Source organism: Dipodomys merriami, unplaced genomic scaffold (genome assembly GCF_024711535.1).
Source record: "Dipodomys merriami isolate MVZ:Mamm:240054 unplaced genomic scaffold, mDipMer1.0.p SCAF_1159, whole genome shotgun sequence".
In the NCBI taxonomy this organism is placed as follows: Eukaryota; Metazoa; Chordata; class Mammalia; order Rodentia; family Heteromyidae; genus Dipodomys; species Dipodomys merriami.
The window spans coordinates 93,330-106,853 of record NW_027202448.1 but is presented as its reverse complement, the minus strand read 5'-3'; the positions used below and the strand labels follow the sequence as shown (position 1 = coordinate 106,853).

General features: G+C 47.0%; 1 long non-coding RNA gene across 1 annotated transcript; it reads left to right on the top strand.

The window, feature by feature from the left end:
• The first annotated feature begins 2,783 nt into the window (after window positions 1–2,783).
• LOC138822797 (uncharacterized) lies at window positions 2,784–8,802 on the top strand. Its single transcript, XR_011370630.1, has 4 exons — window positions 2,784–2,852; window positions 3,359–3,451; window positions 4,530–4,635; window positions 8,716–8,802. It is a non-coding gene; the product is annotated as an uncharacterized lncRNA (long non-coding RNA).
• The last annotated feature ends 4,722 nt before the right edge of the window (window positions 8,803–13,524 follow it).

The following is a 13,524-nucleotide window of genomic DNA, read 5'->3' as shown; positions in this document are numbered from 1 at the left end:
CAGGCTATTGGAGCCAGGACCTCAACTGATAACCTAGACCATCAGTGATAGAATCTTCAACCCAGCCACATGGCTATTAAAAGTCCTGGCACTCTGGGTTCACTGTTGACAACCTGGCTGTCATCCACTGCAGGATGCCTGTGCAGTACATCTGTGGGGACTGGGACTTTTGCTGGCTCAATCTGAAGATGACACCCCCAGTGTTCATTCCTCGACCAGAGACAGAGTTAAGCTTGCTACTGGAACAGGACACTCAGGGAATGAGGGCGAGAGTCAGAACTGTGTTGCCCCCAGACTTCATCTAGGGGACTCTAGGGCCCTGTGACTGCCATCTTCAGAGGTAGAGGTGGGTCTCTTTGCTAGCTCAGCCTTTAGTCTAGATGGCAGATGTGGGAGGGGCCGACTGAAGGTGAGGCTAGTGGGAAAACAGGAGGCACTGGGCTGGGAGCAGGGTTGTTTCTTTGAGGATACTCACAACCCAGGAACATTCCTAAATGGATCAGCCGTTTTCTCCTTCCCGAGATAGAAGGACCTAGAGCCCTCTAATCTCCAACCCTTGGCTGAGAAATTCATTCATTTCCGTATGCTTTGTTTGGATAACTAGATCTCACCTGACTGCCCACTGTCAAGACAGGAAAGTGAGAGATCTTGAGTCCTTGATGAGGTCATGGGATCCTCAGTATGAGATTGTACTTGAACGGCCTGACTTGGTGCGTGGTCAGTCCCATCTAAGACTGCCATGACCTAGGACATAGAATCTAGAGACTCAGAGCAGGATGAGTATTATGTGTGAGCTTTGAGCTCCCGTGTGCTCACCTGCTTCCTTTTCTTGGGTGGGTTTATGCTAGAAAAATCTTAAAACTAGGGCCTGGGTCCCATCCCTTGTTTCATGCTCAAAGCTAGCACTCTACCATTTGAGCCACAGCTACACTTGCAACATATTTGGGTGTTTAATTGGAGATAAGAGTTCTGAATGACTTTGCTGCCAAGGGTTGCATCCAACTGCAGTCTTCAGATCTCAGTCTCCTGAGGGGATAGGATTACAGGCATAGAAAAGCATCATTGGCCGGGTGCCAGTGGCTCATGGCTGTCATCCTAAGTACTCAGGAGCTGAATCTTAGGATCACGGGTAAAAGCCAGCTTGGGCAGGAAAGACCCTCAGACTCTTCTCTCCAATAAAGCAACAGAAAACCGGAAATGGTGCTGTGGCTCAAGTAGTAGAGTGCTGGACTTGAGCTGAACAGCCCAGGGATAGCACCCAGGCTCAGAGTTCAAGCCCCACAACCAACAAAAAGAAAGAAAGTAAAACATCTTTGCCTACAAAGGACAGTGGAGGTGTGTTTGTATGTATGTGTGTGTGTGTGTATGTGTGTGTGTGTGTGTGTGTGTGTGTGTGTGTGTGTGTGTGTGTGTGTGAGGGGTGATGGTGGTAGACATTTAGCGCCTTGCTCAGTCATCAGTTTAGATGGATTGTCCCAAACTCTTAGTTCACGGCAGCTGATTCTTGACCACAGGTGAAGCTCTGGGTTGGATGTCGACCATCGGACCTCAGTCTCCTCATGGGACAGTTGTGAGTAAATAAGGGACTAATACAGAAGGATCTCTGGAGCAGGGCCAGGCACAGAGGGAGCAGGTGTCAGATACAGTTGTCAAAAATTCTGTGAGCATATGACAGGAAGTTGCCGGGGAAGAGCTCAGATGGGGTCTGCTATTAATCATGCAACAGGTGTGGGATAATGAAACAAAACATGGCTGTCTTTCATCATTACCCTGTCTCCATGAGGAAGGGATCCTTCATTCTATTCATTTTTCCAGCTGGGGAAAATGAGTCATGGAGAAGCCAGGTGACCTACTCATGACCTCTAGCTGACAAGAATCTTGGCCTGATTTCTCTGCCATGCTTCCTAGAACAGTGGGTGTTATTCAGTCCACTTCTTGTGGTGGGAAGTCCACTTCTTGTCATTTGTGGGGATTGAATTCTGGGCCTGGATGCTATCCCTGAGCTCCTCAGAACAAGGCTAGTACTCTTCCCCCTGAGCCACAGCATCACTTCTGGTTTTCTGTTGGTTCTTTGAGGAAAAAAGTCTCACAGACATTCCTCCCGAGCCAGCTATGAACCACGATCTTCACATCTCACCCTCCTGTGTAGGTAGGATTATAGGTCTGAGCCACCAGCACCTGGCTTAAGTGTAATACTGAACCTCTGCCTCTCTCTCTCTCTCTCTCTCCTCTCTCTCTCTCTCTCTCTCTCTCTCTCTCTCTCTCTCTCTCTCTCTCTCTCTCTCTCTCTCTCTCTCTCTCTCTCTCTCTCTTCCCTCTCTCTTTGTCTCTCTCAGGAATTGGTTGAATGAGTGCTGGAGGAGGTGTCCCAGCATCCCCATGTGGCTGGAACCCAAGGTGGCCCTCTCATTCTGGAGGTGGGCTGTGGGTCAAGAGCTGTTTTGCTCAGCCTGTTGAACCAGCCCCATGAGGTAAGCCCCTCTGTGCCCTGGCTAGACAGTGATGGTTATTCATTGTCCATCCCATTAGTCCTTCCCCACATCACTCTGCTACACCGTTGAAGGAAAGTGGATGAGAAGGTGTCATCTTGTCCCCTGCCCAGCACAATCCAGGGACTCTGACCTATACCCCCACCTATCTGACAAGACCCTGGATATAAGACAATAAAAACACTCCATGTGTAATACCCTTTGCTGGAGAGTTTCCTTTCGGTTAGAGTGGCGGGGTTCAGAGGAAAGACCCAAGACCTGACACCTCCCATTGTACATTTGTTCTTGTGACAGAGCCAAGTCATTGCTGTGGATAAGGACAAAGCCTCCATCAGACTGACCCAGAACAATGCTCAAAGATTGGTAGGTTGTTGAAGTATCAAACCCACTCATGTCTGTTTCCTACTTCCAGCAAGGAGGTTTAGTATGGGTGGCCCGGCCCTGGGCCTAAGGGATTATAAATGGATGGTGGCGGTCAGGAGCTCATGGCTCCCACCCATCATCCTGGCTCTTCGGGAGGCTGAGGTCTGATGGTTGTGACTCAGAGCAGCCCCGGAAGGAAATTCCAGGAGATTCTTATCTCCCATAAACCACCTCCCTCCCCAAACCCACACACAAATAAGCCAGATGTGGTGCTGTGGCCCAACTGGTAGAGCCTCAGCCTTAACAAAAGAAGCTAAGGGATAACACCCAGGCCCTGAATCCAAGCCCTAGGACTAACACAATCATAAAATAAATGAATAGTGTACACCTTTTAGCTGACTACCAAGAAAGATGTATTCAGTTTTCTGGCTGGTACATTCAGCCAAAGGAAAGGGGATACCTTTGATGTTCTCCCAACCCTCTCCTTCTCTCCTTTATCTGTCCAGGCTTAGGTTGCAGGACAGAATTCAGATCATAGCCTTGGATGTAGATCCTGGATGCACTCCCTGCTGGGAGGATGAGGCCCCACAGAGATGAGGGTAAGGACCCCAACACTCACACACACAAACACACAAACATCCGTAAGGCAACTCAGACTAGCCTTTTCCAAAGACACTTTATCTCCTTGGATTAACTGACCCAGGAGAGGAATTTGATCCCCTGTAACTGATTATTTTAACTTGGGCTTGCTAGTTGATAGGATATGAATGTGAGCCAACAAAAACCAAAAAGCTTTTGGTGCCGGTCACCTGGGGTTCAGGCTCAGGCCTGTTATCCTGGCTACTTGGGAGGCTGAGATCTGAGCATCACAGTTTGAAGCAAGCCATAAGCTGGAAAGCCCATGAAAATCTACTCTCCAGGAACCACCAAAAAACCAGAAGTGGAGCTTTCGCTCAAGTGGTAGAGCACCAGCCTTGAGCAATAAAACTCAGAGAGACAGTTCCCAGATCCTCAGTTCAAGCTCACACAAAGAAATGGTCCTGTCTAGTTGCCCACAGATTGCCCAGGCCTCGCTCCCCCTCTCACTGAGTGTGATACAACACCTGCCCCTGGGTGGTGTATCAGGGCTTTCAGAAATCCTGTGGTGGAATCCAGGACTTCCTCTTTGTGCACTCTCAACCCACACTGGCTGGAAGGCAGAGCTTAACAAGTCTGGCAGGCTGCAGAGTGGAGAGTCTCCAGCTATGCCAAGGTGATCAGAAAGGGCTTCTTGGAGACAACATAGCAGAGCATGTTCATTTCCAGCCAGGGCTGCTGGTGAGAGACTTGGTATAGATGTGCGAGACTGTCCCAAGACAGGCCTGAGGGGTCACAGAAGAACAGCTATCCAGGGGTGGCATTGCATCATAGAGGTAGAGGGCTCGCCTAGCACACAGGAAAGCATGGGTTCGATTCCTAAGTCCTGCATACACAGTAAAAGCTGGAAGTGGCACTGTGGCTCAGGTGAAAGAGCACTCCTCTGGAGACAAAGAAAGTCAGGCACAGTACCGGGGCCCTGTGGTCAGGCCCCAGGGCTGTCACCATAAAGCAGTTCTCCCAGGGACCTTGGTGACAGGTGGATGGCTATGCCCTGAAGCTCTTAGTAGATCCATCCGTGCTCTGTGTTTCTTTTGACAGAGGAGAGCTGGACACTCCTGCCCTGTGCACCCCTGTACCCAGTTTTCAGCAAGCCTCCCAAGGTCTTCCACCAGGACATGGAGCAGTTGGCCCCGGAAGTCCTCAGGTATTGGTTTGGTGGGGCAGGGGGACATAGGGCAGGCCCCAGAACTTCTTGTGGGTCTGATCTGCCCTGGAAGACCAGGCAATCAGGAGGAGGCAGATGGGAGCTTAGAGGGGATTAGTGATGTGGAGTGGGCTCTTTAATCCCCATGGCCCCACCCAAATTCTAGCCTCCCTTTGCTGTCTCTGAAGGAGGTAGAGGGGTGTCTAGGAGGTATCTTCTAGAGGAGGAGTAGGTGGAAATTCTGAAGGACTAGACACCTTGAGCCATGAGCCGCTGGCTCATACCTTTCATCCCATACCTGTCATCCTGGCCACTCAGGAGTCTGAGATGCAGTGGATCTCATTTCCCAGCCCTGGCACGAAAGTCCCTCCAGAGCCTCATCTCCAATCTCCAACCAGAAGTGGCACTGTGGCTCAAGTGGCAGAACAATGGCCTTGAAGAAAATTAGACATCAGGGACAGTACCCAAGCCCTGAGTTCAAGGCTCTCAACCAAAAAACAAAAACAAAAACAAAAACAAAAACAAAAAACCAAACAAGAAAGAAAGATACCCCTTCCTTGCTTGCAAGAGATAGTGAAGTATTGGGGTGGTTGAGGTTGTGAGACCAGATGCTGGCCTCACAGTACAGACATTTCTAATAACTCCCCAGGTTTACCCCAGTGTGAAGCCAACACAGGGTGGGTGGTGCCTTACCAAGAACTCCAGAGGTCGTGGCCTGTGGCAGGCAGGGAGTGGGTGAATGGGAGCAGGGGTGGGATGGTAGTGTCAATTATATGCTCTCCATCCATGGAAGAAGGTTTTGGATGCTGGTGACCAAGTCTGAAGTGTAGGGTTACATTTGGTTTGTGTCTTGATGAGTTGGGTTTTCCCTTGGTATAAGAAGGTGGCTGCAGAGGAGGCTACAATGTTTGATAAGAAATGTACTCCTTATCTTGCCCATGTAATTGTAACCCCTCTTTATAGTATTTTCTTTGTTTTTATTGTAAGGATACTATACAAAGGGTTACAGGTACATGAGTGAGGTAATGAGTACACTTCCTCTTGAACATTGTCTTTATAGTATTTTCACAATAAAAAAAGAAAGAAAGAAAAGATCTGAAGAAAAAAAAGAAGTTGGGTGTAGCCGGGCGCTGGCAGTGGCTCACAACTGTCATCCAAGCTACTCAGGAGGCTGAGATCTGAGGATCACGGATCAAAGCCAGCTTGGGCAGGAATGTCTATGAGACTTTATCCTCTATGAACCACCAGAAAATAGGATGTGGTGCCTGTGGCTCCAGTAGTAGAGCGCACACCTTCATCTGAAGAGCTGAGACCCTGCTGGCAGGCCCAAAGTTCAAACCCTATAACCTACAACCAAACAAAAGGTAGCTGAATTTTCTGCATAACAATGTGTACAGTAGAAATGCCATGATGTGTTGTGAACCATTCCAGACATGTGAGAGGCTCTGAGTTTTGTCTACAGTTGGTCTGATGATGATAGTGCTATCATCTCTGGGGTGGAATATTCACGGTGCTCAGGGACTGCTGAGGCTTTGGGCTACCACTGGGTGTATCTGTGTGTTCGTGTGTCTTTTGTCTGTGTGTGTCTGTGTCTGGGTGTTTGGATGTAGAAGACCTGGGCCTTGAACTCAGGGTCTAGGTGAAGTTCCTATGCTTCTGTGCTCAAAGGTAGTGCTCTAACACTTGAGCTGCAGCTCCATTTCTGGCTATTTGGTGGTTTATTGGAGATAAGAGTCTCTCAGATATTTCTGTGCTGACTGGCTTTGACCTCAGCCTCCTGAGTAGCTAGGATGACAGGTGTGAGACACCTGTGCCATATTTGTGTGTGAGTGTATGTGTGTGTGTGTGTTTGTTTTCCTCATCTTTCTCTGTCCCCTTCCTGGGTGCCTTTCTGCCTCTTTCTGACCTTGGATGGTGCCCCCTCCACACCAACTTTGTCTTTATCCTCCTATCAGGGTCTACAATGAGTCCTAAATTGCCAGAGACCTGAGTTCAAGCTTTTCTTTGGGGCCCAAGTCCAGCTGTCCAAATCTTTGGCCTCCTGCAGGGGATTCTGGGTCAACTGGTCCAGCTGCAATAAAGCCTTGCCTGTCTGTGGGTGGGGAACTCAGACATGGGATGTCCTTCCCTTTTCCTCAGCTAGACCTCTGGCTGCATGTCCCTCTCAGCAGGCTGGCAGTGAGTGGGGGAAGGGGGTTGCCGGTGGCTCTGGCCAACTCCAGCTTGATAGCGGACTGAAGGCCACCCAAGCAAGGAGGATTCCAGGCTACATTGGAGGTGAGGCCAAGGTGGCTTGGAAATATCTATTGTTGTCTAGGAAATGTCAACATACTTTATCGCAGGCAAGTCTATCTTCCAGCCCCAGCTGGGCCTCTCCAATCCTTCTAGAGAATTCTGGATGCCCAGAATACAGAGGCACAGACTTTAGATTCAAGGGCCAGGGAATTGGGGGAGGAGAGACTGGTATGGCCAATACCTCAATGTTCTGGGGCATTAGCCTTGACCTGGGTATGCCCCCCTTGTGTACATTCACTTCTTAACCCAGAGCTGGCCAGAAACTGGCCACTTGTGGTGCTGTGGAAGTGGCAGGAGTGGAAGTGAGATCTAGGATGACCAACATCTGGATTTATGGCCTGAGGGAAGGAGGGGGACAAAAGGTTTCTTAAAAAAAACTCTTACAGCTGGAACTCAGGGCCTAGGCACTGAGCTTCCTTTGCTGAAATCTAACATGTTACCACTTGAACCACAGCTCACATTTCATCTTTTTTAGTAGTTTAGTGGAGATAAGATTTTCACAATCTTTTCAGCCTGGGCTGGCTTCAAGCTGCCATATTAACAGCTCAGCCTCGTAAGTAGTTAGGATTGCTGGTATGAGTCAACCGGCACCTGGTAGGGTTGTTAGTGTGTGTGTGTGTGTGTGTGTGTGTGTGTGTGTGTGTGTGTGTGTTTACTAGAGCTTGAACACAGAGCCTAGGTGGTATCCTTTAGCTTGTTTGCACAAGGTTGGTGCTCTACCACTTGAACTACAGTACCTCTGCTTTTTGGTGATTCATTGGAGATAAGAGTCTGCCCAGGCTAGCTTTGAATCTTGCTTGATCCTCATGTGTCAGCCTTGAGTAGCTAGGATTATAGGCATGAGCCACTGGCATCCAGCTTCAAGGATGTCTCTTCATACTGTCTTTTGTTCTAACAGCTGTCTACTTGCCCTGGCCTAGATCTCTGATCTCTACATCAGCTCCCAGCAGCCCTTGACTGTGTGGAGAACATAAAGCTCAAACCTGTCAAGCATCCTATTTCTATGTCTTCAGGGCAGGGTACGTTTCTTCTGAAGCCTGGAGGAGTAGAAGGAGGAGAAGGAAGGTTAGCTGTACATTGTGCTAAGCTGGGAGAGTGGTACACTGTCTTAGCCAAGAAGGAAAGTGTGGCCAGATGTTAATAGCTCATGCTCTCATATTCTTAGCTCCTTAGGAGGCTGAGATCTAAGGATTGGCATTCAGAGGCATCCCAGCTCACTTTTCTTGTTTTTTTTTTTTTTTTTTTTTTTTTTGTATCAGTAGGATCTTTTTTTTTATTGTGAAAATACTGTACAGAGGGGTTACAATTCCATGGGCAAGATAATGAGTATATTTCTTATCACCAGCTCACTTTTCTAAAGTGTGTGAGACTCCTCTTCCAATAACCACCTGAAAGTTGGAAGAAAAGCTGTGGCTCAAGTGGTAGAGTTGCTAGCCTTGAATGAAAAAAGTGAGGGACAGGGCCCGGGTCCTGAGTTCAAGCCCTAGTACCAAGATGTGCGTGTGAACACACACACACACACACACACACACACACACACACACACACACACACACACACAGGAAGGTGGTAATGATCAGCTGAGCTAGAACTGGGGGCAGTCTAGAGGCACATTCATAGTGAACTCTCGACACGTAAGTTATTTCTCCCCAACTCCTTCTTGGGCTGAGGGGTCTGGGCCATGGCAGTAAGTTCCATGGAACCTGCGCCTCCATCCATGCATAGGGTACAGGACCAAGGGAATAACACGATGGATGCTCGTTTATACTCCGTGCATGATTGCAGACCTTCATCTGCCACTGAACATTGGTGAGGAAAGCAGTGCTCTGAGCCCTGGGACTCCTGGGATAGCCACTGCTACCAGCAGCAGCCAGCCAGCTGTGGATTCCTGATCCTACGAATCTTTCATGAGCCCAACTCAACACCCACTCAAGGTGTGCCTGTCAAATTTGCCCCGGTGAGTAGGCAATACCTGCTGTGCCATCTTGCAGCTCTTGCCCCTCCTGGCCCAGAAACATGGTCTGAAATGCTGATTTACTGCTCAAATCCACACTGCACCCATGACAGATGCCACTCTGATGTCATTCTGGCCGATGTCCTCCGTGCCCCAAGGCTAGACCCTTCTCTGAAACTCTGGCCTACTCTGTAGGCAAAGGCTCCCAAAGAGGCTGCTTTCAAGACTTGGAGGACATCTAGATATTGGGAGACACTAAGGGGCCCACTGGAAATTACTCTGCCTAGAGCTACAGAGTAAGGTTCAAGCAGGCCCGGTGTTGGTCATAGGGCTTGACTTGTGGGCCTGGGCACCGTCCCTTCAGCTCTTCAGCTTACCACTTGAGCCACAGTACCACTTCCAGTTTTCTTGTAGTTCACTGGAGATCAGAGTCTCCCGGCCTTTCTTGCCTGGGCTGGCTTTCAACCATAATCCTCAGATCTCAGTCTCCTGAAGAGCTAGGAGGATAGGCATGAGCCACCAGCACTCAACTGGATTGGACTTTCACCACAGTGAACTAGGAACTCCTGAAATCTTTTCTTTATTTTTTATGTGCCAGTACTGGGGCTTGAACTTAGGGTCTAAGCTCTGGTCTCTTTAATTTTTGTCTCAAGCCTGGCACTCTACCACTTGAGCCACACCTCCATTTCTGGCTTTTGGTAGTTCACTGGCAAGAAGAGTCTCACTAACTTTCCTCTCCTGAGCTGGCTTTGACCCACAACTTCTGATCTCAGTCTTTTTAGCAGCTAGGGTTTACAGGGATTGAGCCACCAGTGGCATTGGGCTAGAAGCTTTTCTTAAGCAAGTGTTCTTCCCTGCATTTGCCCTGAGTCCTCCATGTAAAGGAGGCCTGAGAGTCAGGAGCTGTGAAAAATAGGCTTCCAGCCACAGGAAATACTTGGGGTCCATGGTGAAAAGTCAAGCTAATCTTCCCTCTGGGCCCCATTCTGGGACCTCCACCCTCTGCCCTCCCTGTGACTCAAGTACAAACCTTTATGCAGCCTTGAATATCCTGCCGGACTTGTCTGAAGCCACAGAACCTTCATTCCACCCACACCACCTTTTCTACACCACACCTCAGGAAACTTTGTGCAGTGTTGTACCTTCTGCCTGAGGTTCTCTATCCTGTTCCACATCTTAGAACTCCTGTGGAATTTTGGCACTGGTTATATCACCTCCAGGAGCAAGTCTTTCTTTCTCCCTCTTTTTTTTTAATATTGAGTTGCTAGAGATGGAACTTGTGCAGGCTGACTGACAAATGCTCTAGCTTGGTGTGTGTGTATGTGTGTTTGTGTGTTTGTGTATTTGTGTGTTTGTGCCAGTCCTGGGGTTTGAATTCATGGCCTGGATGCTATCCCTGAGGTTTTGTGCTCAAGGCTAGCACTCTATTACTTGAACCACAGCTCTACTTCTGTCTTTTTGGGTGTTTATTTGGAGAAAAGTGTCTCATATAGACTTTCCTGCTTGGAATTGTGATCCTCAGATCTTAGCCTCCTGATTAGCTAAGATTACAGGGGTGAGCTACCAGCAACTGTCCTCTACCCTACCTCTGACCTCTATCCTTGGCCCTCCTATGAGTAGGAGAAGAATGTGTTTCACCAGGCTCACTTTTTTGCCAGTCTTGGGGCTTGAACTCAGAGTCTGGGCATGTTCCTGAATTTCTTTTGGTCAAGGCCAGCACTCTTATCACTTAAGCCATAGTGCCACTTTTGGCTTTTTCTGTTTCTGTGATACTGAGGAATCGAACCCAGGGCTTCATGCATGCTAGGTAAACAGTACCACTAAGCCACATTCACAGCCCAAGGCTCACTTCTGACAGTAACTATGAGGGTGGGATTTATTGACTTACCCCTTTTTGGTGCAGAAATCGCTGGCTATTTCATATCTTTGCCAAGATTTGTGACCAGCCTATGACTCAGCAATGAGGATGATGAATGAGGGATAGCCACCAGGCCCCAGAGGAGTAGGCTCACATATCCTACAGAGGGATAGAGAATATGGAGCCAGAACCTTTGACAACTCCTACAGCCTAGGAACTGTGATCTCCCTGGTGGCAGTGGCTGGCTGCTAGGTGGCCCGATGGGACATCTCAGCCAGAACATAAGGCAACTGTTGCACAGCCCAGGCAATGCTGGCCGGGCTTTAGTTATTAAATGGCAGAGAAGGATGCTTTGTTCAAGCTGCTGGCTCAGACTTAGGACTCTCTGAGGACTTGCCCAGGTTAGGGGGATGGACATGGGCAACCTGCTGAATGCCCATCATCCATACATCATCCATCCATACACAGAGACGTGGAGTTATTGCCTCCTTTTTTGGGGTGGGGGTGAGGCAGGTCCAGGGTTGTTGTACTATGAGCCTAGGCCCTGTTCCTGAGCTCCTTTTGCTCAAGAATAGCACTCTGCCCTTGATCCACGGCCCCACTCATAAGCTTTTTTCTCCCTATGATCTGTTAGAAAGAAGATTGTTTTGGACTTTCCTGCCTCAGATGAATTCAAATTGGCATTCTCTACATCTCAGACTCAGGAGGAGTTAGGGTTATAGGCAGGAGCCACTGTCACCTGGCTTTCTTTTCTTCTTGTTGTTCTTTTGTTTTAATCATGACAATCTGAAATCTTCATGGTGTCATTCCAATGGTTTGCATTCAAAGTAATCTACCCAGGCCTGGGATTCAAATGCTATGACTACCACCCACAAATGGAGGGAGATCCTGATGAACTAATTCCTGTTCATGTGAATGCTAATGGAATGTTATAAAAGTAATCATTGAATTTGCAGTTAATTTATGATTCTATTTTAGAATGCCACACAAAAATTATTGGATTCATATCTTCCATTCTAGCACCATGGTATGATTAAGGATATTGACTAATTTTTTTTTTTTGGTCCGTTCATGGGGCCTGATCTCTGGGCCTAGGCACTGTCCCTCAGCTCTTCAGCTCAAGGCTAGCGCTCTACCACTTGAGACAGCGCCACTTCCGTTTTTTTTCTTTTTGCTTATGTGCTGCTGAGGAATCGAACCCAGGGCCTCAGGCATGCAAGACCAGCGCTCTACCACTGAGCCAACTTCCCAGCCCCTTGACTAATTTTTAATTAATGCTTTTATAAGTATTCAACCATGATATTTCATTAAATGGAGTCATAATTTAGTTACTAATAATTGGTAATATCATATATATAATTTAATAATAGCCTCATATTCCCTCTTTGTATGTGTATGTGTATATATATATACATATATATGCAGGTATATATGGATATCTATATATAATATCAATTTACACATGTATCTATTTGGCACTACTGTGGCTTGATCACAGGTCTTCAGAATTTCCTGGATGCTCAGTTTGCCAGTGGATGGTGTGCTATGACTGTACCTCATGTATGGGTAGAACATTGTAGGCTGAGTTGAAATCCCAGCATGGCCAAAAGTTTATTTGTGGACTATGAGGCTAATTTGACACATTTTTTTCCTTCTCTGTAAAAGCCCTGGGTCTCAATACGATGGATAATCCATATGCAAACATGTCCTATGTGATATGATGTAATAAAGGACATGTTATATATGTAATAATACTAAATAAATAAGGGTAATAAATGTCATATGCAGTAGAACCCATGTATGGAAATAGATCTCATATATATGAATATTATTTTTTTCCAGTGCTGGGGCTTCAGTTCAGGCCCTGGGAACAGGTCAGAATTTCTTTTTTCTTTTTTTCTTCCTTTCTTTCTTTTTTTTTTTTTTTTTGCCAGCCATGGTGCACTGTCCCTCAGCTCTTCAGCTCAAGGTGAGCACTCTACCACTTGAGCTACAGCATCACTTCCAGCTTTTTCTGCTTATGTGGTGCTGAGGAATTGAACACAGAGCCTCATGCATGCAAGGCAAGAACTCTACCACTGAGCCACCTTCCCAGCCCCATGAATTTCTTGTCTTCAAGGACGGTGAGCTTTCCCCTTCAAACACAGTGTCACTGAGTTACCCAGACCCTGAGTTCAAATCCCAGGACTGCTAGAAAAATGGTGCAATTTCCTAGCCAGGGTCTTATTGTTATTATTACTTTGTTTTTGGCCTAGCACTTCAACTCAGGTCTTCGCATCTTTGCCACAGCTGATCATTGGATCCTATGACCCTATTTCAATTTTTGGGGCTGGCAAAAAAATAAAAAAATAAAAAGGAGAAGGATAAAACTGAGAAATTCAAGAAGGAGGTTTTACTTTTTTTTTCCTTTGTATTGTGACCATTGTCTAAATGACAAGCCCAAGAATGTGTACATGACATTGCATTGCTAATGTTTGGTGGGCTTTTAGGGAAGCCATAGCTGAAACCAGCTACTTAGGCCTGGAGGTCGAATCTTAGAATTGCCAATAATGAATTGTGGGAGGTTCTAAGAAACGCATTCTGATATACATCCGTACAAATGCAATGTTATAAAATAACATTTAAATTAGCAGTTAGTGTATGATTATATTCTAAAATTATAGACCACAATTATTCCACATTGAATAATTTTCAATTAATACTTTATTATGTATTCAATCATGATACTTAAAAAGGAAGGAATAATTTAATTGCCAATAATTGGTAGTTATATCATATATGC